This window comes from Oculina patagonica, chromosome 13, assembly GCF_052425735.1.
Source record: "Oculina patagonica isolate OP01 chromosome 13, crgOcupat, whole genome shotgun sequence".
NCBI lineage: Eukaryota > Metazoa > Cnidaria > Anthozoa > Scleractinia > Oculinidae > Oculina > Oculina patagonica.
The window spans coordinates 13,391,659-13,398,098 of record NC_135770.1 but is presented as its reverse complement, the minus strand read 5'-3'; the positions used below and the strand labels follow the sequence as shown (position 1 = coordinate 13,398,098).

General features: G+C 37.6%; 1 long non-coding RNA gene across 1 annotated transcript; it reads left to right on the top strand.

Annotated features, from left to right (window-relative positions):
• Nucleotides 1-2,448: 2,448 nt before the first annotated feature.
• Nucleotides 2,449-4,214, top strand: LOC144634799 (uncharacterized). Its single transcript, XR_013567267.1, has 3 exons — nucleotides 2,449-2,533; nucleotides 3,766-3,823; nucleotides 4,039-4,214. It is a non-coding gene; the product is annotated as an uncharacterized LOC144634799 (long non-coding RNA).
• Nucleotides 4,215-6,440: the final 2,226 nt, after the last annotated feature.

The window sequence follows — 6,440 nt, the reverse complement described above, 5'->3', positions numbered from 1 at the left end:
ATCTGGCGCACTATCCTAGCTTTTAAAATTTTTTAAATTCCTCTAAAGACTTTCGAGGAGATTTGTTCGGTAATGATAGCTCCGCGTCAATTCTGGATTTTATATCGATTCGATTGCAAAAATATTGATTTATTTCATATTAAGGCCTACCCATGGTAAGAGAATGAGCGAAATCGTAACAGGGCTCTTGCAAGAATTTTCATTTTTGTTTGAATTTGTGCATATGTCCTCTTAACACCTGACTGCAAAATACCTTGTGAAAACCCATCATTTTAGATATTCCTGACCCACCCCCACACCTAATGAAATTTTGGCCTCCCTGACCCTGGTAAAGGCTAGCTGGTTTTTACTGGGCATAACCACAAGCATAAGAACCAGGGCTGTACCTAGGATTTATTGTCTGCAGAGGCAAACTCTGCACACCTTTAGTTTTCTTAGGTTTTTTAGCTTTCAAGGCGGGGGGAACTGTGCCCGGCCCCCCTGCTATGAACGACCCTAACATAAACATTCTTCTTGTGTTTGTGCTGATGCTTATTCCTGGTAACAACGGCATAAGAAGAATGAGAGTGTTTGTTTTTCTTATGAACTTGTAATAAAAACCAGCCTAAAGCCTTCAAGAACATCCTTTTTTTTGGAGGGGGGGGGGGTGGGGGGTTGGGTGTTCAAGAATCACCTATGGAAAACAATTATACTTCATGGTGACAGAAAATTATGTCTGTGCATGCAGGTTGGATTGTAGTAGTTGCTTGAAAACCCCTTACCGGGCTGGGTGTGCCTTGACTGCCTTGTGTGGATACAAATTTTCCAACTTGTAGAAATGAAGGTGGTAAAAGAGTTCTTTTAGATCTGTGAAAGGCATTTTTTTCCTAGTGAATCTTGAAATGGCTATTTTTTTCCTGAAACGTGATCTAGACACCAAGGGGTTTTCACTTTTGGATGGGCTTGATGGAGGGGCAGGGGGGTGGCTCTCCTCAAACTTCCTATAACTTATCACTTACATTTTATGCTTATCGTTCTGCGATCCTGAATCGAACACTATTTCTTTTTGAAATAGCTGCTTGTTGGCGATTTTTTCGTATTTTCTCTGAGAACAATTGTTTTGTTATCTCACACAAAAGACGTCACATTTGGCGCCAAATCGCGGAAAGAGAGAGCCTGGGTACCAAGCGCGGCAAATTCGTATTTAGCACAGATGCGCATATTCCTCGTCAGATGTCACCGAGCATGAGGTCCTGCTCTGAACAACTGAAGCGCAACATGTTGTTGGCTTACACTTCTTTCCTATCTTCATCTCTGTTTGTAAGTAGGTTTTCAAATTATTTTTGTTGTTTTCCCGTTCGTTATTAGCGTTTTTACCCTTCGCCGTGGTTTTCTTGGCTTGCAATATGTCGGGCGAGGAGAGTGGACATTTTGCGTTCACAGCCGTCAGTTTTTCGACATTCTACGTTTTCTTCGAGTCTTCCATAACTGTTTGTGTATTTGCGGGAAGCCCATTTTTGTTCTCTTCCATGCTATTTGGACATAAGAAGCAATTTGGTTGTTTACCACGTGGCGCGCGGGTTAGGTGCGAACTCGACATTATATATATAGAGATTTTGATTTTCTAAGTTTTTTAGTTGCTATCCTGCAGCGTGAACAGGTTATCTTCCTAAACTTTGATGTCTTTTGTTTATAGGTCAAGACCCAGCCCATACTTTCACTGCTGAGCTCTAGTACCAAGGCATAAACAGACTCGATATTATATGTGGGACTAGAATAAGTAAGCTTTTATTTAAAACTCCATTCCTTTCATTCTACTGCGCCGTCCTAGTCGTCCTAATGGAAACGTTCTCCTGAAACCTTTGAAAATCTTCATAGTTTTTGCTGTAGTTCGGGCTGTAAGCCTTAGAAAGCCAGCTTTTTCCTTGGTATATGTATTTATGGATTGTTTTTATTAGTGTTTGGTTGAATTGCTTTAAAATGGCTAAATAACGAATGTCAATGCAAAGGACACCCAAACGCAGTCTTAGCAATACAGTAACAGTTATTTGATAAAAATATTGTTAAGTTATTTACCTGTTATCTGGTGTCTTCTTTTTTGTTATTTTGAAAGTGATTTGAATCGAAGTGAAGACGGTTTACTTGAGTTTCTATTTACCATTAACTTATTATAAACTCTCCTCAGGGGAGAATCTCAGGATTCAATTAAATGGCCGCGGGAAGAGATTAGTGACAATGGGTGAATCGAGAAGCATATCTGTTTCCAAATTTGAGGCTGAATAGGTTCTTATAAAAATGGGGTCTATTTTGCACACTTTATCCTAACAGGTTCTTAAATGTTAGGTTCTTACTCGTGGGTTAAAAATATTGTTATTTACCTGTTCTTTGGTATCTTTTATCTGTATTTAATAAAAATATTGTTATTTACCTGTGTTCTGGTGTCTTTTTGAGGTGAACAGTCTCACGTGTGGAACAACAACTGGCAGCCTTTGACTGTAATTCCTGCAACAAGCAATTTCTGCTTCAATCAAAGTCCAGTCAATGTTGTTCACTGGTGAGTATTTCCATTCTGTTTTGCACAGTTGTTTCCAGAAAAAAATGCACAGTTATGTGGACAACCAGAAGATATTCTAGCCAAGGAATTGCTTAACCTTGGTAGTGGACGGAATTGTAGAAAATAAATCTGTGAATAAATATTTGCCCTTCTGGAAAATCAAAATAAATTATTTGAATTTTGGATTTGTAAACTGTTCACAACCCTTTATTTTTTCATATTTTTTTTTGATGGATGAGTGTGGGAAAACTTAATTTTTACATGATTGTTAATTTAGCTAATACTTTTTCAGCATCATAATCTTAAGACCCCCTTATTTCTTGCAAAGTAACTACACATGAAATTCACCTCTCGCAACATTTGTGTCCAGCAGGGTTCAAAATAAAATTACAGCTTTTAGCTTGAATTTGTTGGTTTTTTTTTTTCAAGGCTCATTTCTTCCCGGCTGGGACACAATCTATAGGCATACATGTCATACCAAATGCTCAAAGGATTGCAATGCATTGTAGGGTGATTTCAAACACAATCGGCCATTTGCAAGTTATCTGAAGTTAAAGAATATTTTATGGGAAAGCAAAAGAATGGATTGGAACAATGTGACTTCTTGTCTTATTTTGAGTATTTTAGAAAGCAAATAAGGTCACATTACCTGAGAAGGGGGGCGCCCCGTTATTCATCTTAATACAGACATGACTTTTTTCGCATTAGCGGCCGTGAGTCACTTTCTAGCCCTTTGGCTGCTTCATTGTCTGATATGAAATATTTACATAAGCATTACAGCAACTTTGATTTCGGTTGGCTGATTAACGCATGATATTTATTTTTCTATTTTTTCGGTGAAAAGTAGCCTGCAAGTGTCGTCAAAGTGCCGGCTACAGCCGCCAGCCAGATGCTATTTTTAACCTTGTCTGGTGATCAATAGAGAAATCACCAACTCTTCTTCTGCTCTCATTTTCTCCCATTTACCAGTAAATCTTTTACTGACATTTGTATTGTCTTGTTAAAAGTATAGGAAGCTGTACAAACTTTTCACGCCCAAAGCACAAAATTCAAGTTAATTTATTGCATGTGTAAACATAACTTCTGAATAATTTGTGTTGATTAATAATGCATAGATTTTGTTGTATTGTTTTAATGATTCCTTACATAATTTCATGGTCCAGTAACACCTAAAACAAAAACTGCCCTCATTTTAGTTTTATCTTTTTCTCTTTTTTTCTTTCTCCCTTTAGGAGAGTTGATTGTTGATGGTACTGGAAAACTTATTATGGAAAACTTGAGATGTAACAGGTGTGTGTATTCACAAATAATACAGAGAATATTTGAAACTTGTATGGTGAACCATTAATGCTCTGATTCAACTCACTTCCAAAAACAACTCAAATATAAATAACAATATTTTAAGTGAATGCTATACATGTCATTGCTAATACACCATTTAGGTCCCTTGTGGGAATGTTGAAATTTTATTTTGTTATTTTGACCTCAAACTTCCATTTACTTAGTAAAAAAACATGGAAAGCTGTACCTTGGTCCTGTTACCCTCAAGATTTACACCAGCTCTGTGAACGATGTAATCATTGTTGAAGCCTTTTTCAAAGCTTGGAACAATTCATATATATTCAACAGGTAAGAGACTGGTAAAATAATTCATGACAGTATAGGTAATTTGGTAATGATCACATATAATAACCTACAATGGGTCATTCAAGTGTTACCCTGGTTTTTGCAAGCCTCTTTGTGGTTATTCAGTTTGGACTCGGGTTCTCTGTGTGATTTCTCAGCTTGAGATCTTCAGAGTCAGGTCTTGAGATAGATGTTCACCCAAATTACCCAGAGTTCTTGTAGACCTTCTGGTTTCCTAATCCCAAAGCTCACAGCTGCCACATGTATTTTTTATTTTTCTGTTGGTATAAGAGTATTTTATGCTCTTCTCCTTTCTGTGTGCCAGTTTGCATTTTGTACTTTCCATTTTTTCAGGTTTTTGCCTGGATCATTGCCTGGATGACAATCAAAAACATGTGAAGCACTATTTCTACATATGTGTAATTTATGGTTATGTATGGCTACGAAGGGCTATGTTGATCTCTTATCATTTCTGTGTGCCAGTTTGCATTTTGTTCTTACCACTTTGTCAGGTTTTTGCCTGGATTTCCTGGATGACAATAAAAAACAAGGTAAGCCCTATTTCTAAATATGTGTAACCTATGGCCATAACGGGCTATGTTGATCTCTTCTCCTTTCTGTTTGCCAGTTTGCATTTTGTTCTTACCACTTTGTCAGGTTTTTGCCTGGATCGCCTGGATGACAATAAAAAACAAGGTAAGCCCTATTTCTAAATATGTGTAAGCTATGGCCATAAAGGGCTATGTTGATCTCTTATCCTTTCTGTTTGCCAGTTTGCATTTTGTTCTTACCACTTTGTCAGGTTTTTGCCTGGATCGCCTGGATGACAATAAACAAGGTAAGCCCTATTTCTAAATATGTGTAAGCTATGACCATAAAGGGCTATGTTGATCTCTTATCCTTTCTGTTTGCCAGTTTGCATTTTGTTCTTACCACTTTGCCAGGTTTTTTCCTGGATCGCCTGGATGACAAAAAACAAGGTAAGCCCTATTTCTAAATATGTGTAACCTATGGCCATAACGGGCTATGTCGATCTCTTCTCCTTTCTGTTTGCCAGTTTGCATTTTGTTCTTACCACTTTGTCAGGTTTTTGCCTGGATCTTCTGCATGACAATAAAAAACAAGGTAAGCCCTATTTCTAAATATGTGTAAGCTATGACCATAAAGGGCTATGTTGATCTCTTATCATTTCTGTGTGCCAGTTTGCATATTTTTGTTCTTACCACTTTGTCAGGTTTTTGCCTGGATCTTCTGCATGACAATAAAAAACAAGGTAAGCCCTATTTCTAAATATGTGTAAGCTATGACCATAAAGGGCTATGTTGATCTCTTATCATTTCTGTGTGCCAGTTTGCATATTTTTGTTCTTACCACTTTGTCAGGTTTTTGGCTGGATCTTCTGGATGACAATAAAAAACAAGGTAAGCCCTATTTCTAAATATGTGTAAGCTATGGCCATAAAGGGCTATGTTGATCTCTTATCATTTCTGTTTGCCAGTTTGCATTTTGTTCTTACCACTTTGTCAGGTTTTTGGCTGGATCTTCTGGATGACAATAAAAAACAAGGTAAGCCCTATTTCTAAATATGTGTAAGCTATGGCCATAAAGGGCTAGGTTGATCTCTTATCCTTTCTGTGTGCCAGTTTGCATATTTTTGTTCTTACCACTTTGTCAGGTTTTTGGCTGGATCTTCTGGATGACAATAAAAAACAAGGTAAGCCCTATTTCTAAAAATGTGTAAGCTATGGTCATAACGGGCTATGTTGATCTCTTATCCTTTCTGTGTGCCAGTTTGCATTTTGTTCTTACCACTTTGTCAGGTTTTTGCCTGGATCGCCTGGATGACAATAAAAAACAAGGTAAGCCCTATTTCTAAATATGTGTAAGCTATGGCCATAAAGGGCTATGTTGATCTCTTATCCTTTCTGTTTGCCAGTTTGCATTTTGTTCTTACCACTTTGTCAGGTTTTTGCCTGGATCGCCTGGATGACAATAAACAAGGTAAGCCCTATTTCTAAATATGTGTAAGCTATGACCATAAAGGGCTATGTTGATCTCTTATCCTTTCTGTTTGCCAGTTTGCATTTTGTTCTTACCACTTTGCCAGGTTTTTTCCTGGATCGCCTGGATGACAAAAAACAAGGTAAGCCCTATTTCTAAATATGTGTAACCTATGGCCATAACGGGCTATGTCGATCTCTTCTCCTTTCTGTTTGCCAGTTTGCATTTTGTTCTTACCACTTTGTCAGGTTTTTGCCTGGATCTTCTGCATGACAATAAA